Source organism: Arvicola amphibius, chromosome 14 (assembly GCF_903992535.2).
Source record: "Arvicola amphibius chromosome 14, mArvAmp1.2, whole genome shotgun sequence".
Taxonomy (NCBI): domain Eukaryota; kingdom Metazoa; phylum Chordata; class Mammalia; order Rodentia; family Cricetidae; genus Arvicola; species Arvicola amphibius.
The window spans coordinates 16,433,510-16,453,915 of NC_052060.1; the positions used below are offsets into that span (position 1 = coordinate 16,433,510).

Here is a 20,406-nt window from a genome sequence, read left to right on the forward strand (position 1 = left end):
AAGTTCAGATCCCCAGCAAACAGAAAAAAAGTGGGGCATGGTGTCATACACCTGCAACCCCAGTCAGTACTGGTGAGGGCAGAGACAAGCAGATCCCTACAGCTCACGGATGAGCCAATCTAGCCAAGCACTAGGTTCAGAAGATACTCTGTGTCAAAAAATAAGGACATTAGCCCGGCGGTGGTGGCCCACGCCTTTAATCCCAGCACTCAGGAGGCAGAGGCAGGCGGATCTCTGTGAGTTCGAGGCCAGCCTGGTCTACAAGAGCTAGTTCCAGGACAGGCTCTAGAAACTACAGGGAAACCCTGTCTCGAAAAACAAAACAAAAAAATAAATAAATAATAAGGACGTCTGTTCCAGAGTGTCCTTTGTTCTGTACACACACTTGCACAGGAGCATGCACTGTCACACACTCACACACACACACACACACACACACAATGCAGTTTTACCTGTGTCTATAACTAGCTGGAACATTTTATTAATACTTTGGCTTATTGTTTATATGCAATACAAACAGAATATGAGGTGGGGGAAAAAGCCACAGCTGTGTAACTCAGGGCCAACATATTTTAGTAACCATTCTTCATAAATACTAAAACTTAGCAATTCTTTACTTTGGATCTATTCTCAATACACATTATAATCTTCTTACCATAAAATCTTGTCTGAATTAGAGACATCCAAGCTGCATTATGATTTAGTATGGCAGTGATGGGTCTGTGGGTGGAGAGGTGACACTCACCTGGTATTGGTGGCTGCACTTGTGTCCTCTGGAACAAAGTCTTAGAGATTTCCTTCAGTCAAAATTTTGGAAAATTGACAGATATTTAAAATGCCGTCAGCATGGTAGAAAAGTGTCCAACACTGCAAAACAAGAAGAAATTCCCTGTCTTTGAGACCACACTATGAACAGTGCAGTGAGCCCCACTGGTGTCCAACAGAACCACAGCAGGTAAGGTCTGATGGTGCCAGGCTGTTAATGTAATTATGGAGGGTGGGAGCTACTGAAACCTGCCCCCCTTTTCTTTTAAGACAGGGGCTTGCTACAGAGCCTAAAGGGACCTCAAACTCCAATGCTGATCCTCTTGCCTCAGGCGCTAGTATCCAGGATCTCTTCTGATGTTCGGGGTCACTCTAAGGACTAACTCGTCAAGGGCACTAGACACTCACTTTCTCTGGATTGACAAAAGCCTGAGCAACAGACAACATGAGTCATGCACGATGCCACAATGCACTTAGAACACAATCACAACCAAAATGCTCCACCTGCCAAATCTGTGTAAGAAAACGTCTCATCACACTTCCTGATAACCACAAAGAAACAAACCAACCTGTGACCTTTTCCACTGTTTACAAGGATGACCAAACATTGCCAACTTCTATTTTCCCATCATGTCTACACATTAAATGCTGACTTACAAACAAATGGTTTTGCTTATATTTCCCCAATGTTACTAAGCTATAGTTAAAAAAAAGACACACACACCCCTCAACATGCAAGAAGTGAAACTGACCAAAGAAAAAAACGGGACACTAGGAAAGGAGTGGAGTCAGAAAAGAGAGGGTAGGAGGGCTCAGGATGGGGAATGGGGACGTAGGGGAGTCAGGCTCAAAATATAATATATACATGTATGAAAACTTGAAAAAAAAACGAAATAAAAAACCCAAGAAGAAAAAGGAAATGGGGGTCTTTAGTTTTATTCGATTTATTACAATTTATTTACTGAGTCAACAGTTAAGCTCTGAACCTCCCAATTTAGAAGAGAAAGTTTGGGTCTTCACACAGTTAAGAGTAGAGGACCAACAGCATGCAGGCAAACCACTAAATAAGCTATTCCAGCAATTTCTGCCAGTATATGGGCAGAATTACATAGCCCAAGGTTTTCAGAAAAAGGCTGTCACTCATTTGAATCATCGTTGCCAGGTTTCAGGCAAGTACGCCACGCTATACTACAGGCTATCGGCTGCTGTTTTCCAAGGGAGCTGTTACTTGTCACTGACACCACCCATGAAGTGACTTTGAAAGACAGGATCATGCCAACCAGATGCCCAGCTTGCTCTTTCCAGCAGACCCCTCCAAGGCCCAGTCTGCCCGAGTTTACCCCCAGACACTCTGTCTAAGGAATGCGACAGTCTATGAATTGGAAGGAAAAACAACTGTGCATGCACACATTGTCTGGACAGATCCCAGTGCCGGCTGACAGTGCACTAAACGTCAGAGTTTTCTTAATAAAAAATACATAGAAACACACACAATAAAAATGTTACAAGTATTTCAATGCCCTGGGAAAATAAGCCCACTTAAAGACTAAGCATGAGACTTTATTTACATTACGGTACGTGACATCCAACAAGATTGCTCAGCATACCATTAGCCTGCCACAGGCTCCTTCCCGCTTCTCCAGCTAACAGCCGAGATTGTGAGTCTTCACTAAACAGACTTCTCCTTTTTTTTTTTTTTTTTTTTGCTGTCTGTCTTTTGAGGCAGTCTTACTGCGTAGCCCTGGCCGGGTCTGGAACTCACTATGTAGAGCAGGCTAGTCTTGAACTCAACAGATCCACCTACCTCTGCCTCCAGAGTGCATGCAGGCCTCCTTTTCCTTTTTGAGATGGGGTCTTGCTATGTAGCCCAGGCTGGCTTTGATTTACCCTTTTGCTCCAACTCCTCAAGCGCTGAGACTAAAGGTGTGTCTGGCCTAAATGTGACAACAATCAGGAGGCATTATGGGTATCAGGGAGGAGGGAGTGCATATGCGCACGCGGGCTACACCCCCCCTCGTTCACACACCCAAACAGCCCTCCTAAACTGCCCTGCTGATTCTGCCTGGGAAATACGTTGCTGTTTGTTCCCAACCTTCCTGTCTCTGAGGAACACCCAAGCTCCGCTCACTCTGGTTCTCACTGTGCTTCCTGCTTCTCGGTGAGGCCTGTGCCCTGGAACTGAACTAATTTTGTAGGACAACAGGCACGGCTGCCCTTTTACCACAGAGAGACGAGGTGGCAGAAAAAGAAACACCCCAAACAGCTTTTACAGCCCTGTAAGTAACAGGGCAGGGCAGGGCGGGGCACAGGTAAAATGTTTGTGTCTAGTATCTGGGTGTATCAAGGGAAGGTTTACTTTCTAAGTAGTTAGTAATAAGGAACATGGATAAAAAAAATCAACATTTTAGATGAATCTTAGTTCTTGACAGTGTAACCTCAAACACACACACACACACACAAAAAAAAACCCTCAAATTTTAAAAACTCAGTTATTTTACTAGGAGATCATTTTGTTATACACTCAAATATCCAATTTAAGTAACTCATACTTGGGCTAAAACTGCCTCATAGGCCACTCAGTGTGATTTTAGAATCAGTAATTAGATATGACCAGATATATAAAATAAATTTGTTCCAATCATGTAGCCTCAAATATATTTGTATAAAACCAAAATATGGGTCAGTTACTTCTTAAAACTCTAAGAGATAATACACAAACATAGGCACTTTGAATCTGTCCACTTAACAGTACACTACTTAAAAAACCCAGTGTACACCCGGGCATGGCTGTGCAGACCTATTATCCCAGCACTTGGGAGGTGGGAGGCAGGAGGATAAAACGTTCAAGGCCAGCCTGGGCATGAATGCCTACTGGAGTCAAAGCCTGCCTACATTAACCGAGACCTTTCTAGAAACAAAATCAAAAGCCAAACCAAATGACAAAACCAAACTAAACCAAACCAAATGACAGAAAACCAGTATACATGAGATATTAAGAAAACAAACAGGAAACACTGTTTAAAGCCACCAAACCTAAATGTGGGTACAGACGCACGGTTAGGAGGTGAAAAGTACTGGCATGTTAGACTATCTCAAAAACTCGCCCACCCTGGCACTTCCGCTCCTCTCTGGTAAGACAGTAACAATTATCCAAATGGTCCCACCCCCTTTTATTGTTTTTCAGGATCCGATCAGGGAAGATCATGTCAACATGCTTTAACAAAATGACTTTCTGATTTGTTTTAAAAAGCGGTTTTTAGCCAAGTGTGAGGGCACACACCTGTGAGCCCAGCATTTGGGAGACTGAGGAAGAGGAAGCTCAGTTAAGGCCAGTTGCACTATACAGTGTGTGCGTGTGCCTTTTACTACTACTATTACTTAAAAAAATCCTAACGTCAAGGTGCAAAATACAATTTCATTTTATACTATTAAGTAATATAAACTTAATTAGCCATTCTTTAAGTCACGCTTTTTTCAGCTGAATATATTACAAGACTATTTCCATTCCTATATGATAATGGGCTGAGCCCTTACCCCACACTCCTGTTGACTTTTACATCCAGCCTCTGAGAATGTGATTACACCTGAAGACACAAGGAACGCTCCCCTCCCCCGCCTTCCTTTTTTTTCACCAGGACTGGTGATTGAACCCAGGGCCTTGAACTTGTTAGGCAAGTGCTGGACCAGTGAGCTAATTTCCAGCCCCAGAGACTTCAGAGAGGCAATTAAGTTAAAATGAGGTCAACACTACGTGCAGCGCAGAGAGAGAGGCTTGAGCACCCAGTCCTAAGTGAGATGTCTATCAAACCTCTCCCCACAGGCTCCGGGATCCACGTGGAAGAGAAGGTGGACAGATGGTGAGCCAGAGGTAACGAAGACTCCAAGGAAACAGTCATCCAGATCCAACAGGACTGATAAACAAGACTAACAGACTCCGGGAGCACCCTCAAGACCTGCTCAGGTTCAGGCAGGAGAAAATTTCGGCATGGAGAAAGGAAAGTGGACACAGGCCCCATTCCTGGTCTTTTTAGCTATTTGCAATCCGTTTACTCCAATGGAGTGTCACTGGCTACAACAGCCATACCCCAGGGCAGGCCTGGGAGTGGGTGGCCAATACAAAGTGAACTTCATGGTTTTTATTGTGTACTTTGTTTTGATTTTTCAGGGTTTTTTGTTTTGTTTACAAAGGAGAATGATTATGAAGTTGCAAGGCAGGAAGTTGAGGGAGGGGAAATGATATGATCAAAATATATTGTATGAAAAAAAACTCAATAAAAAAGGTCAATATAATCCTTAATCTAATAAGACTAGTATCCTTAGGAATGAAAATTAGAATACAGGCCAGTCAGGGAAAAGTGCAAGGCCAGAATGCCCCCTAAACAGAACAGTGGGCTAAACTTTTAGCCAACAGGTGAGAAAACACATTCTTTTTATTTAAACCAACCAGTCCGCGGCCACCCAATAAAACAATATACTAACCACTTTTTGTTTGTTTCCGATGTCCTGGTTGGCCTGGAACTTGTTATCTAGACTAGGCTGACTTAAAAACTTTCAACATCTTTGCTGCCTCTGCTTTCCAAGTGCTGGGGTTACAGACGTGTGCTGCTAGGCCTGGCTCACTTTCTACCCTGAAAGTGCACAGGAATAACCAGACCCGAGCTTCCCGCCTACCACGTGAGCACACGCCAGTGCAAGCCCTACCTCAGACAGCTTCACCTTTTTCCCTGGCCCTGCAATACACAGCATTACGATAAAAAGAATGGTTTGGGAGAATGCTTTAGAGATTGTACATTGCAGGACCCTCTCTCTGAATTAACCTGAAAGACATCTGAATAAACACACTTAGAGAGCTGTCACGGCCCTAACACTGAAGGTGCCTCTAGGGAGGAGCTCTGCAGTGTGCTAATACTCCTTAAGGTCAGCATTAAGGCAGACTCAAGGACACCAGACTCTCCCTGCTTGCTTACGCATGAACAATGAGAACATTAATCACCACTAGCTCAGCATTCTGCAGCATAACTTTCGGAGAATTCAAATGAGAAATAATGAAAAACAATAAGCATTTATTGAGCTACACAGGAATGTGTGCCAGACATTCCTAAGTGACATATATTATCACTATCTTGGGTGACGGAAGTCACACCCCTCACCAACAGATCACTGCAATCCCAGTTAAAAACGGCCAAGCTGAGGCACTGTGGCTGAAGGACTTGCTCAGTCTCATAGCCAGCATGTGGAAGAAAAGGGAGTAAATCTGACTCCAGGGTTTTCTTGAAAACCACTATTCATGGCTAATCACTTTATCAGCCTCAGGTGATGGGGCCTCAGAAATAATCTAATTCAGCCCCTCATTTACAAACAAGCTGAGCACACAGCACAGCTAAAGAGAACCAGGTCTAGCACTGAGCATCACAATTCGTATTATATTTACTTATTTGTTGTGTGTGCACGTGCACATGCGTGCGCCATGGCATCTGCGTGGAGTTCAGAAGACAACTTGCCAGAAATGGTGCTTTACCATGTTGGTCCCAGGACTGACCGCAGGTCATCAGGCTTGACAGCAAATGCCCTTACCCATTGGGCTATCCTGCTAGCCCTACTTACTCATCTCTGAAATCTGGTCTACCTTGCTCTTTCGGACACTACGGTTAAGTTTTGGTTTGGTTCTTAAGGTCTTCTGTATGTGTGTCTGTGCATCTGTCTCTCTCGTCATTTCTCATACATGTTGTCAGCAGGATTACATACATGTGCACTGAAGAACAGCTGCCCGTAAACAAGCGTCTGTCCATCTGTATGAGGATGCCAAGAAAAGCTATCAAAAACAGGCCTTCTGACTGGGCATGGGTGCACAGCTGTAATCCCAGCACGCAGGAGGCTGAGGAAAGAGGATTTCTACAGGTTCAAGGCAAGCCAGGACTACGCAGTAAGACCCAGCTTCAAAGACAAAACGAGAAGCCAGGTCTGTTCACCTGGTATCTGCCCACACCCTTCACTTTTCCACCACGGAAGACCACACCAGAAGAATGGCAGTTCTAGCTTCTGGAATGGGTGTGAGTGAAAATCATTAAGTTTTAACAAAACATTTTTCATTGAAATTTTAAGAAAAGACACATATCTTTAAACATCAGATTATTTGGTTTTCATACTTGCTAGTTAGTTAAATAAAATTATAACAAGATTCTAGTCTAACATGTTTATTTTAACTATCAGAGTCCCCTAAAATTCCACTCTTCTGACAAAACCAGAACAAGGGAACAATGGTTGTGTAGGCTGATTTCATTTTCAGTAAAATGTTTCATGGGTCACAATTCTTGAGGCGGCCCGAATGGAAAAACCCTCAGTTGCTGCAGGAGATGAAGTCACCAGCTCCACGGGGATCGCAGGGACATACCAGCAGTCTGGAGGACAAACCGCCACAGTCAAGGTGTCTGAACTGTGCTCGCGCCTTTCCCTGGACTCTGAAAACCTCCGCACAAGCCTTGTTTTAACAATCTGTTGCCACCTGACTATTATGAGCAAGCAGCAATGTCTTCTGCTCCGGTCCTTCAGGGGAAATCATCCCCATGGGAGACAGTGCTCTGAACCGGAGAGAGCATGGACGTTGGGGCCTGACAACTGGGCTTTCAAGCTGCCTCTGGTCCATTTAACATCTGAGCTGTAGCTCTCCACGTAGAAAACAGGATGACACACATTCTAGCAGGAGGCTGTGTGGACTCCATGAGCTAGTGCCTGTGGCTGTCAGCTCTCACTCTGCATCGCTGAAGAAGAACATCCCAGTCCACCTACTGCTGTAATTTAGAAGAAGACGCATGGGAGAGAAAGGCGCCATGGGACAGAGCTCAGGTGGAGGTTTTTTTTTAATTGGGGGAAACTGAATGGGAAAAGGGGGGGTGACAGGGGAGACTGGTCTCTGGGGACAGAAGAGAAGGAGGGGGAGGGGGAGGGGAGGAGAGGGACAGACAGATGGATGGGGAGGGGGAGAGAAGGGGAGAGAGATGGGAGGTGGCTCCAGCTGAGGACGTACAGCCCATGGTCAGGCCAGTACAGATGCCTGAACACTAACACCTAGCAAGGACAAGACATTATTTTTTTGTTTATTTATTTTTTCCCAATAGAGCATCACTGTTACCTTCACATGTCTAATTTACAAATGGAAATAAATGTATTTATTCTTCACCCAACTCAGGAGGCTGACCTGATCCAAGGAGGAGAGGGCATCTCGAGTTCCCAAAAATGTCAGTTTAGGGACGTGCCCCACACATGTCTAAGCCTATGATGACAGCTGAACACTACTTGGGAACACGGAAGGACACTCCTCCACCTACACCAGCCCCTTGCGCAGTCTGCAATGGAAAGGAAAAGCGTGTTTCTGCTTCTAGTGAAACTGTACAGCGTTTAATCAAGTTACAGCTTCCAACTTGTAATGGCTGAGAAATGGGGGTGCTAAAGCTATCACAGCTGATTTTGACATCAGACGTGTAATAGCCGTGAACCCAGCTCTGAACTCGGGAGCAGCTATCCCACTCCATTTTACCAATCCATCCATTTACACATCTGCTCACGGGTTTCGCAATTCTCAACTCTGTGGACAGCTGCTCCGTCTGGTGGAAAGAGGAGGAGGAAGCGGGAGGGATTTACGCACAGTGACTTGGAGACCGGTTCCATTTAGGGAGCTTAATGGGGAAATAATCCAAATCCAGCAGAGGTTTAGAGACTTGGTGACCAATGACAATGTGGTCAACAGAAACGGGGATGTTAGAACGGGAACTGGTTTTGGTGGGGAAATGATGACTACGCTATGAGACATGCTGACTAAGAACCAAGCAGTCCCCCAAGAGGAACCTGTGGGAGTCGGCTAGTGTGCTGAGGGGCAAGGTCTCAGGAAATGGACTCCTAAAGACATCTATTTCTATTTTGGTGTCTTTAATCTAAAGACAAGAGGTAAAGCTGACATACAGGACCAGATCTGCGTCCTCCAATACTAAGTCAGTTAAAATGAGACGATAGCCTGGCCTGGTGGCACAAACCCACAATCACAGCTACTCGCGAGTCTGAGACCGGAGGATCTCAATGTCAAGGACTGTCTGGACTACATAAAGAGTTCAAGCTGGGGCAATTATTTAGTGACACTCAGTCTCAAATAAAAAAATAAAAAGGAAGAAATAAAAAGGAGGGGTGGGGACACAGCTCAGGAGCAGAGTGTGTGCCTAGCACGTACAAGGTTCTTTTCCTGGGGGTAAAGAATAACTAGACTGCTCTGCTTTCACTCCCGTGCACCCACCAACACCAAGGACTAGCTAGGAATCAGCAGCACAGCCTCCCCCACGCCCTCAGTAGCACTCTTCCTGCCACTTCCCTGCCGTGTTTTCTATACCCTTTTTCCTTTCCTATCTATTTCCCTTCGTGTGTGTGTGTGTGTGTGTGTGTGTGCAGATGTGCATGCAAGTGGAGGCCAAAGGTCAGCAACAGGTATCTCCTAAATTGCTCTCCACCATATTTTCTGAGACAGCCTGTCACTGAAGCTGGAACTTCCTGACTGGCAAGGCTGGCTGGTCACAAGCCCCAGGGATCCTCTGATCGCCAGTCCCCCAGGGCTGAGCTCACAGGCTTGCAGCTGCACAGGCGGTGCATGAGGGTGCTGCAGGTCAGAACAATGACTCCTCAAGCTTAAGCAGTCAAGCACCTAACTGACTGAGCCAACTCCCCAGCCTTGTAAAAGCAACTTATCCTCTCCTTTCTGCCCCTTCCCCCATCTCCTGGGCTCCACACAAGGTCGCATGCTTTTAAATGCCCACTAGGCTAAGAATCAGGAGTCTCAGGTTTTTGTCTCTAAACTACATCATCTTGCGCTCCCTAAATTCCCCTTTCTAGTTTCTATCAAATTTACTAACAATCGTGAAATACATACCTATTGTGGCTCTAACAGTTAGAATGCCGGCAAAGACACACTTAGACAGGACGTTCTGGCTCTGTACTTGACACGTCTTTTGGATCCACTTTTCAAGGAGAAGCCGTATTATAGCATTCTTTACTTCAAGGACGTCTTCAGTCCTGTCTTCAGTCCCCAAACCCTTGCCCTTGCCATCCCCCACAGCCATTCTCAATTCCCCTTTCTTGCCCATTCCTGAAATCTTTCCTTATTTTTGGACTAACACGGGAGGTAGCCTTCAAAATTAAGGAAAATACTTTAAATCAAAATTATCATTGAAAATCTCTTAAATCTTATAGAAGATACAACCCATACAGTAAGCACAGCACCCACAAAACCATTCATAAAAGATACAGGATGGCAGCATTTAAAAAGCAAAGCTTGACAGGTGGCAGTGGGACACGCCTTTAATCCCAGCACTCAGGAGGCAGAGGCAGGCGGATCTCTGTGAGTTCGAGGCCAGCCTGGTCTACAAAGTGAGTTCCAGGATAGTCAAAACTGTTACAAAGAGCATACCCTGTTTCAAAAAAAAAGGGACTGGAACTAAAGATGGTTGTGAGCCTTCTTCTGGGTGCTGGGATTGAACCTGGGTCCTCTGTGAGAGAAACAAGTGCTCTTAACCACCGAGCATCTATCTCTTCAGCCCAAATCATAGCTATTTACAGACAAATTTAAAATGAAGCCAATCAACAAATACTATTCCACTTCTGCTTACAGACACTATTTATTAGTGTCTTTTTCCTTCTTTCTTGATTAAGGTGGTCTCAAAGGACAGCCCCCTGCCTCATCCTCCAGAGAGCAGAATGTATGCATGATTAATTTCTCTGACTCAAATGCCAAGTGCTAATGATTTTCCTACATGAGACACCTTGGTAGGTTCACAGTCAATCTTACATTCCGATGTGTGAACTTACTGAGTTGCCTCGTGTAGGAAACAGTCATTGAGAGAGCTCTGAACTAAAAGTTGAAACTTGGTTTTCAGTTACTGACTGAAAACATTCAGGAATTAAAAATAGCCTTTAAAAGCAGGCTGGCAAGCCGCTCCTGGGGGCCAACCCCACAGACCACTATCACAATCTTCCTATATAGAAATAATCTCTCTCTCTCACCCCGCTGAACATCAGTTCAATGGCAGCCTCTAAGAAATACCACAGAGAGCCAAGAGTCCAAGTGCTGGTTAGCAAACTAACTGGCAGCACCGTAAATGGGATTCTGACTTGGCACAAACTCCTAACAGACAAGGGAGATGGTGTTTGCTGTGAGCGCTATGAATTACTGTTAAGAGTCCCTTGATGTCCTGTGCCTCTGATGCACTCAGTGGTAAGTTAAAGCACACAAACTGAGGTCAGAGGTAAAGCTCAGGTGGAAGGATTGAGGTTCAAGCCCCAGCACAGGGTTAAGAGAAAAGCACAAAAAATGAATCAATGAAAAATCCACTAAAAAACAATTAAAGGAGATCTTTTATCGTAGTTGGGGTTTCTATATATAGTATATTAAACAAGTGCTCTTAACCATGATATAATAAAATACTACAACCAAAAGCAACATCGGGAGGAAAAGGATATGCCATCTTACAATTCTGCAATCACATTCCATCAGTGAGGAAAAGCCAGGGCAGGAACTCAAGGCAGGAACCTGGACAGAGGTACTGAGGCAGAGACCACAGAGTGCCACTTCCTGGCTTGCTCAGCCTGATTTCTTACATCACTCAGGCCCCCAGACCCCATGTGGCACCACCCACAGTGAGCTGGGCCCTCTCACACCCATCATCAATCAATCAAGATGCCCCACAGGCCACTCTGGGAGGAGCATTTTCTCAACTGAGGTTCCTTCTTCCCAGACGACTTGAACTTTGTGAAGCTGACATAAAACTAGCCAGTACACTCAGAAACTAAAATTTAAAAAACCCCACAGTTCCTAGTGTATTCTCCAGAATTCACTTCATCCCCATTAGATGAGATTTCTATACATACATAACTTATTAAACTACGACTGATCCTGTTTGTAAGTCTGGGTCAAATTTCATAACAGAAGAACAAACAATACCTCACCAGAGATATTTTCCCTTAGGAAAGTCAAAATTTTAGTCACTCCAGATACGGCAATTCCCTATCGTATCAGATAAGGAAGAACCAAATTACATGAAGACAAGAAGGCAGATGCTTCAAACTAACAAGATTTGCCATATTTTATCACTTTATGATCTGTCTGGCTTGATCCTTCGGTGAGAGTTTTAAACTCAGTGTTCATATCAAGCACTGTGGAAGTTACCAAGAGCAGACTTTATGTCCTCAAAGGATAGTTTAACAGAATCCACTAAACACACGCACACACACACACACACACACACACACACACACACACACAGAGACACAAATTATCTGTGCACAACACCTTTCTCCATCTAACATGACCAAAGAAGACACTGAGAAGGCAAGAGGAAAGAGCTCCACCAGAGTTGAACACAGGAGTGCAAGCTATAATTCCAACACAGGACATGGAAGCCCCCCTGGGCTACACACATAGCTTCCAGAAACGTGGTGAGACTGAATACTCCACCCTCAATTTAAAAGAACAAAGCCCCAAACAAAAACAAAACACCCTCAGGATACAAAGGTATATCAGACAGGTCTTTTTATTATTGTGCCAAAACACAAATGGCCTGTATTTTCTTTTCCCTCTCTGTTTATCAAGACTCTGGCAATCACTGCTCCTTGGATTCCTGAAGTCTTCTACCTTAGTTTATTTTCTGTTCTCTCCTCATGTAATAAGATATATCTTTCGGGGATTTCCTGTTCTGCTTCTAGATTTTTTTTTCCCCTGCTAATGCTGGGATAATGTATCCTTCCCGCCTACAGCAGTAAACTGTGTTTGCTGGAGAGGCCCTGAACACAGTTTCTCCTTTGTGCTCCCTTTTACTACATATCTGGAAACAATCACGGAGCAGATCTGCAAGCCCCCAGAGTGGCTCAGAAACCTTGGAACCTGACTATTCAAAAATAATTACCTTCGGGAAGTCTCCTCGGAGGTTAGCACCAACAGCCACTACAATCACCCTCTGTGACTGCAACACAGCATCTCACAGCTACCTGCTACAAATAGCCAGTAGTGACGCGAACTCGAGATTAAACTTTTAAAATGCTAAAAATATGGGGAAATTAATAGGCGGTACTGCGAGCCATACGTGATTACTGGAGATGTGATGACATTAACATCAGGCAGAAGGCATTTGTACTTTACCATTGATGACTTGAGCAAGTCTTCACAGGTACTCCAGAGATACTTAGGCAGTTTTACACGAGAACAGAACTTACCAGGCCTTTATTTACCCTTCTCTCTGAAATTGAAAACTACCTTTTATTTTAATGCTATAAATTTTGGTTGATGATGCTGGCAGGTTAGAATCACATCGCAGGGATATTTATTTCCTTTGAGGGTAAAATCCCACTATAAAAGAAGGGCAAGAGAGTACTCAAAGGCCAAAGGACCAGATTAATCATAAACCTAGCCAACTGAACCTGATTTTTGTTCAAATACTTCCTGTCTTTTGTTTCAACCTGCCACACACCTTCAAGGTTAACTGCAGTCTCCCTGAGCAACGGACCAGCCCACTTCAAACTGGGAGATGGGGATTCTTAGTGCAAAGCCATTTATTGACTCCGTAACACCGGTTCATTTGAAAATAGGCTATTATTCACTGACTGTCAAACAATACACCCTGCATTCCTACCCACACAAGGCCAACTCTGCTGATAGCTAACACACCCACCTCGCTATGAAATATGCGGATGCTTTCCTATCGAGTTCTCAGGGAAGAAACCGGGTGGAAAGCAAAACCGAAAGGCAACACAAACCTAAAAACACCCTAAAAGCTAGCTTCTCCCACAAGAACTAGGAGGGTGAAGAAGGTACAAAGGGCGATGGGAAGGAGGTAATGTATGATTTCACCTGCCACATCCTAAAAACGTCCCGAAGCCGGGCAGTTCTCAACACTCGGCTAGAGAATACTGAATCCGAGGGGATGCAGGAGCTATGCTGAGCATCAGAGGCTGGGGGATGGGACGGGCTAAAAAAGGGGGCAAGGCCGCTATGGCTGTTGGAAATGTCTGTCTGGGTTCAGTCTTTTTTTTTTTTTTTTTCGCCCATCCCTCATAAGGAAAACGCCGTTTTTACCTTATGCAGAACATTAGTCTGGTTCCACCCTTGCGAGTTAGGACAGGTGTGAGAAGGGATGCCGGAATTCGTGGGGGTCTAATATAAGGGGTGGGGGCTGCAGCCTGGAAGACTAAACCCACCGTCCGTCTCCGAGGCTGGGGCTAGGCACGATGTAGCGTGGCGTGAACCGGGACAGGAGGGGACCCCTGCTGAGGGGCGGATGCTAGCGAGAGACAATGAACAGCCGCGAGGACCCCCGAGGATGCCGCGGCGCCTCCTCGGGGAATCCCGGGAGCTGGAGGCGGCGGCCCCGCCCCCTAGAGGACCAGCCCTACCGCGACAGGGGCCGCTGCGGGAAGCCACCCACGCTCTGGGCCAGGAGGCTCTCTTGGGGACCCGGCCCCCAGTACCGCCGGGCCCAGAGCCCACGCTCCGTACCTGGTCTCGGCTCTCCGGGATCCTTCCCCGCCGCCGCCGCCTCCGCCGCCCGCTCCCCATCCCCAGCCTTGCAGGACCCGCCCCCTCATCCGCCGGCCGCAGCGACTGGCAGATGCTTCGGCCAATCGAAGCTTCGTTCTTGCGTCCCTGCCACCAATTCGCGCAGACTGGAGGCGGGGCTTCTCCAAAGTCATCCCAGCTCCTCCCGGGGCCCCAGGATCCCTTTTGTTTGGGAGAGCCAGGCTGGGATTGAACTCGCGTCACTTCCGGGAGGAAGTACCCTCCTCAGACCTGCTGGAGTCGGCGCTCGCTCTCTCCCCCGCCAAGCTTCTGCAACTTTCCCCCTCCAGGGAGACTGAGGGGCAGGGCTCTGGGAACCCTTGAAGTGGCTTAGTTGGGTTTTTATCCAAAATGTGAATAAGCCAAGTGAGTTTTAGCTTCTGCTTTAGAGTTAATTATTGAAATCCTGGTAACGTGGCTTCTCTTGCACCGGCCTCTGGGTGTGGTGTTGGAAGCAAGGGCGCAAAGATGAAGATGAAGCGCCGGGAGACCACCCTCATAACCACATCACACACTAGGTCCAAAGAAGAGTTCTGGTGATGGAGCCCCTGGCCGGAACAACCACACGGTAGAGGAGGGCGTAAGCCCTGCCGACCTCCCTTTCAGGCTGGAGTCAAATAATTGCAAACTTGTGCGTTGTTTTCCCACACTATGCTTGCTATTTGGGTACATGGGATGTTCTCGTATGTTTGGGCCCCGTCCTATCGTGGGCAATGGCGTTTGTATAGAAGCTGAAACAAAGAGCAGTTGGATGAGAGGGAATGGCTTTCCTTGTGAACACACGAATGCAGATCTTAGTGACAGCAAACCCTAGAAACAGGACCAGATAACCTGCAGGGAAGAGAACGCCCTCCACCTGAGATCAGAGATGTTGGTTTCCGTTTCTGTAGGCTGCGCTTCAGCTCACAAGTGATTGAGCTGGATTAATAACCACATTGTTTTAAAGGACGTGTAACAAGTACATACAAGAAGCCGAATATCTGCCGGCGGTGCTGGCGCAAACCTTTAAGCCCAGCACTCACGGACCTCAAGGAGTTCAGGGCCAACCTGATCAACAAAGGAGTTCCAGGACAGGTTCCAAAGCTACACAGAGAAACCCCGTCTCGAAATACCAATAAATGAATAATAAATAAATAAAACTAAAAAGAAGTTGCTTAATATTTAAAAGCACAAATAATGAATTACTCTGAATACATTATTCCTAATCTTCATCTTCATAATTAATTTTTTGCAAGAGGAATATTAGAGACTTAGTACACAATAGCCAGCAGTTCTCAATTTGTGGAATGCGACCCCTTTGGCAAACCTCTGTCTTCAAAAATATTCACATTATGATTCATAACAGTAGCAAAATTACAGTTATGAAGTAGCAACGAAAATAATTTTATGGTTGGAGGGTCACCGTGACATGAGCAACTGTGTTAAAGGGCCACTTTAGGAGGGTTGAGAACCACTGCCTTAGGCAAACACAGTCCTCAAGACAGGTGCAATTTACAGTCTGGTAGCGAGATGCCAGCCTGTGTAATCATGATTTAGAGTAAATAAGAAGGTATTTCTCATCATCACAGCTATGTTCCTCCGTATAATATTTGTGTCACTGCTGTGTGAGAAGTCTGTCTTGCCCTGTAAGGTGGATATCACTGCGACCAACTTATGATGAGAAGATAGTTAAAAAAAACAAAAAAACAAAAAAACAAGAGAACCAGAGGAAGGTTAGAGAGTAGATGGTAAAGAAAATTACAAGAATAAGTAACTCCAAACCTGTGCTATATTCTGCTAGCCATCCCACAGCTCTCACCAGGTGGACCTGCCCAGGGGCATGGATAGTGATTCAGAACAAAGGCAGCAACTCCATATCTCCCCTGGCCATTACAGGCTTGGGAACGTCAGGGAGACAGCACGTGTGGATGCTCCAGCGCATCCCAGGGGCTTTCGGAAGGCGAGGTAGGGCATGGAGAACTAGCTTCACAAAGAAAGACAACCCGGTTGGATAGGGTAGTGCACACCTGTAATCCCATCATCTGGGAGGTGGAGGCAGAGAAGAATCAGGAATTCAGGACCTCTCTTGGCTCCAGGGTGAGTTATAGAGCACCCTGGGCTGCAGGAGACGTCTCAGAACAGAGCACAATGTCTGAGGTGGTTAAAAGTACAGGAATAGTACCACAAGCTGGAAAGGAATCCATTTCCTCCTCTTTCCTTTTGCTTTGCCTGTGGGTATGCGTGGAGGAAGTGTCTCATTGCCAGACAATGAGGCAGATGTGGGACAACAGGCTATTTTTCTGAGTCTGACTCACTCTAAGATTGGCTCCAGTGAATCAGCTCACCCGGCCTCCCTCTCCCTCCCTTTGTAGCTATTAATCCACCACCACCCATTCTACTCCAAAGCTGATCATCCTCTACAGCCATGAGCAGCTCCTCTGACTCGCCGGGTTCCTTCAAGCCCATTCCAGAGCGAGTGCAGAAGGGTTCAACAAGGATGAGATCACCCTTGCCTTGTAAGATTCAGAGTCCTGAGAGTGTGTAGATGGCTTTCAATTTGTCACCCCGGGGGTAGTGAACAGGCAGGGCTTCGGAGCGTCAGATAACCTTTCAGCCTTCAACGGAAGGCTTCAACAGAGCCAGTGAGTTCTGGAATCCTGTGATTCCATATAGAAGGCTTGTAAATAAATTTAGGGTCTTGCCGGGTGGTGGTGGCGCACGCCTTTAATCCCAGCACTCGGGAGGCAGAGGCAGGTGGATTTCTGAGTTCGAGGCCAGCCTGGTCTACAAGAGCTAGTTCCAGGACAGGCTCTAGAAACTACAGGGAAACCCTGTCTCGAAAAACCAAAATAAATAAATAAATAAATAAATTTAGGGTCTTGGTGTATAGGGGGAGAAAATAGGCTCATGATGTCTTGAATAGGTATAACACAATATGTCATCTTTGGTCTATTGTTTTAGCGGCTTGTCAGCTGATACTTATTAAATGGTTCCAGTGTGTCCGGCGACAACTTTATGTTGTTTGCATGCTGAAAGATGGCAGTTTGGATCAAGTTTTTAATACAATGGCAAACTTTGTAGGTAGATGTCTAAGTGTCTGTTGTTGGCTTGGCAGGCAATGACAGAGTAAAAGAGGTTAGACTGGAAATGGAAAAAACAACCCAGGGTCTGATGCCGCTCTGTCACAGGCTGTTGTAACCAATCACCAGGGACAACCGAGCACACGCTCTCCAGTCTGGAGGCTTCTGGGGGCCCGGAAGGCAATCCGCCTGTGACTATTGTGTGACTCCAGGCAGTCTTGGCCACTCCTAGGCTACAGTCACATCACTGCAGACTCCGCTTCCGTCACCACCTGGCTGCCTTCCCTTTGTCTCCTGTTCCTACGTGGCCTCCTCTTTCCTAAAGACAGTGGACATGTGGGAGTTAGAGACCGCTCTGAAGTGGCTGTTCCCCCGCCCCCGTCTCCTTATATAGACCACACTGGGTTGGGACTCATGAATAGGTGGATTTATAAGCGTGTTCCGCTATGTTTTGCTTATCTTCATGACATTTATTATCTTCATGACTTTTGCAAAGACCCTGTTTCCAAACTAGGTTCATATTCTGAGATTCTGGGTAGACAGCAACTTCTAGAGGACCAGCACGTACACATCTAGTTGACAAAGTAATCTTCCTCACTTAATTCTAACTCCATTTTGGTAATTAGCATGAAATAAATAGATGGATTATTAAATATCATTACATGTTATGATTGTAAAACACACACACACACACACACACACACACATATATATTCAGCATTGAATAACTATTAAATTATGTGCCGGGTGTTGTGGACTTAATTTTCAAAAAGCATCTGTGTCAGTACCCTGGGAAGAACATTAATATTCCCATTTTGCAGATTTGGAAATTGAGCACCAATAGGTCCCCAACTGAGAAATGTTGTGGTCAATACAGAAGTGCACCCTCTTGATTACTATGTTGTATTCTCTCTCCACCATGCTTACTAGGTTAGAAAAATAGAGAGTACAGCAGTGCCCTTTTGATTAATAGGACCAGTGAGATAGCTCATTGGGCAAAGGCACCTGCTGCCAAACCTGATGACCCAAGTTCCATTCTTGGAACCCACATGGCGGGAGGAAAGAATGAACTTCTACAGATTGTCTCTTAATTTTCACACCCAAAGCACGGCAATGCACACACACACACACACACACACACACACACACACAAATGAATAAAGGCAATGACATTTGCTGATTTATGGGACCTGGAGAGGTGGCTCAGCAGTTAAGAACATGGACTACTTTTCCAGAGGACCAGGATTCCATTCCCAGCACCCACATGGTGGCTCATAACTCCAGTTTCAGGGGAACTGACGCCCTCTTCTGGCCTCCCAGGATACCAGGCATGCACATGGTGCACAGAGATTCATGAAGGTAAAATATTCATACACATAAAAAGTAAAATAAGGGCTGGATTGCTCAGTGGTTAAGTGCACTGGCTGCTCTTCCAGAGGTCCTGAGTTCAATTCCCAGCAAACACATGGTGACTCACCACCATGAGATCTGATGTCCTCTACTGGCATAAGGTCTCTAGAGAAATATATGTATATAAGAGCACACTTATAAAATAAATAATAAATAAATCTTTTTTAAAAAGTAAAATAAAAAAAGAAACTTTTAAAGTGATTTATGGAATACTTGAAGCTGAGTAGTTCTCCTGCAGTTATGTGTGTAGTTTGAACTAATTTTAAAACAAGGGCAAGGGGTTGAGGTATGGCTCAGTGATAGAATACCTGCCTAGCACAGGCAAGGGTCTGGATTAGATCTCCAAACCGAATAAAAGCCAAACAAGGACAGCAAGAGAGGGGCAAACAGTGAGTGATGATGGAGCATAGTAGCCAAATAGTGGGCAGTTACCCGAACTCCAGCTTCCTCACTTTTAAAATGAGATGCTCGCCTCTGCCCCAGACACCAGTCCGTGACTATCCAGTAACATGATACACGTGACAGTAGCTCAGCACACAAACTTCCACATGGGATTTTGTAAACCACCTGGAGACTTTTCTGAAGCCCTTTCTCGTTGTGAGTCCCAGCTCTCCAACTATACACCCGGGACTCTATAATAGTCTGTAGTAGTCTTTTAGCTGTGGTTCAGAGTCCGTGAGGTGCCGCTGGGTGAGCTAGAAGAAGCAGAAGTGACTGCGAAGAGTGTCCCACCCACTCTCAAAAGCCAGACTCGAGAGGCTCTCTAGCCCGGTGGTGGGCCAAAGCCGAAGGGAAGGTATTTCATTTCTGCTCCCTCATTCCCCTCCCATCTTTTGTCCTCACGAAGGTCTTCCTGGGCAACGCGTAATCGTTCTCTTCTTGCAGGGACCTGAGCGGCAGGGAACCAGGAGCGGTCTGAGATTTTTGGGTGTGGCTCTTACCGCTTTCCCGAGCTTATTGCTCCCTCTAGTGTTCACTGTTGTGTCCTGCAACTGTCTGCTTCTTTCCCGGCGGTCTCCATGGTGCGCTGATAGCTTTTCCTTTTATGGGTGTAGGCAGAAAGCCCATAAGGTAGGGGACTCTAAAGACCTGCAGGCCAACTCCAGGAACAGATTACTTTTTTTTTTTTTAGCTGAACTTGGGGCCAATGTGGTTACGATAGAGGCGGAAAACCTTTATCCTTGATTGCGGTGGAGGTAGATCTCAGAGGAGGAAGAAACAAAACAAAAAACCAAATATCGAGTGCCTACTCTCTATCAGACACGGGGCCAGGACTTTTGCATATACATCTTGTAGTCTTCACATATCTAATGCTCATAAGCACTCTGAGAGGTAATTATTACGACTTCCAGCCCTTCAAGGGAAGAAGCAAGTTCAGAGAGACTGCTTGGCTCAAGGTCACGTGGTAACAACGCACCACCTGTGCCAGTTACTAAGCGTCCATTTCGTACCAGGTGCATCGTGCGGGTCCTCATCCCAGCAAAGCTTTAAAGTCATTTTGCTGATAAGGTAACAGATCTCAATACTTTAAAAAAAGTAATAGCTAAACAGCTTGCCCGGAGTCACAGCGCAGAGCCCTTCAGTTTGCTA

General features: G+C 45.7%; 1 protein-coding gene across 2 annotated transcripts in view; it reads right to left on the reverse strand.

The window, feature by feature from the left end:
* The window catches only part of Cttnbp2nl (CTTNBP2 N-terminal like), a 47,870-nt gene extending 33,531 nt beyond the window's left edge, over positions 1 to 14,339 (reverse strand). The window contains exons 1-2 of one of the 2 annotated variants that reach the window (XM_038311219.1): positions 14,288 to 14,339; positions 746 to 867 (exon numbers count right to left, since the gene is read on the reverse strand). The gene's annotated coding sequence lies outside the window, so the exon portion shown is untranslated. Of the gene's footprint in view, positions 1 to 745; positions 868 to 2,569; positions 2,706 to 14,287 lie in introns of those variants that run through there. The other variant, XM_038311220.1, reaches the window with a different exon arrangement.
* Between the last annotated feature and the right edge of the window lie 6,067 nt (positions 14,340 to 20,406).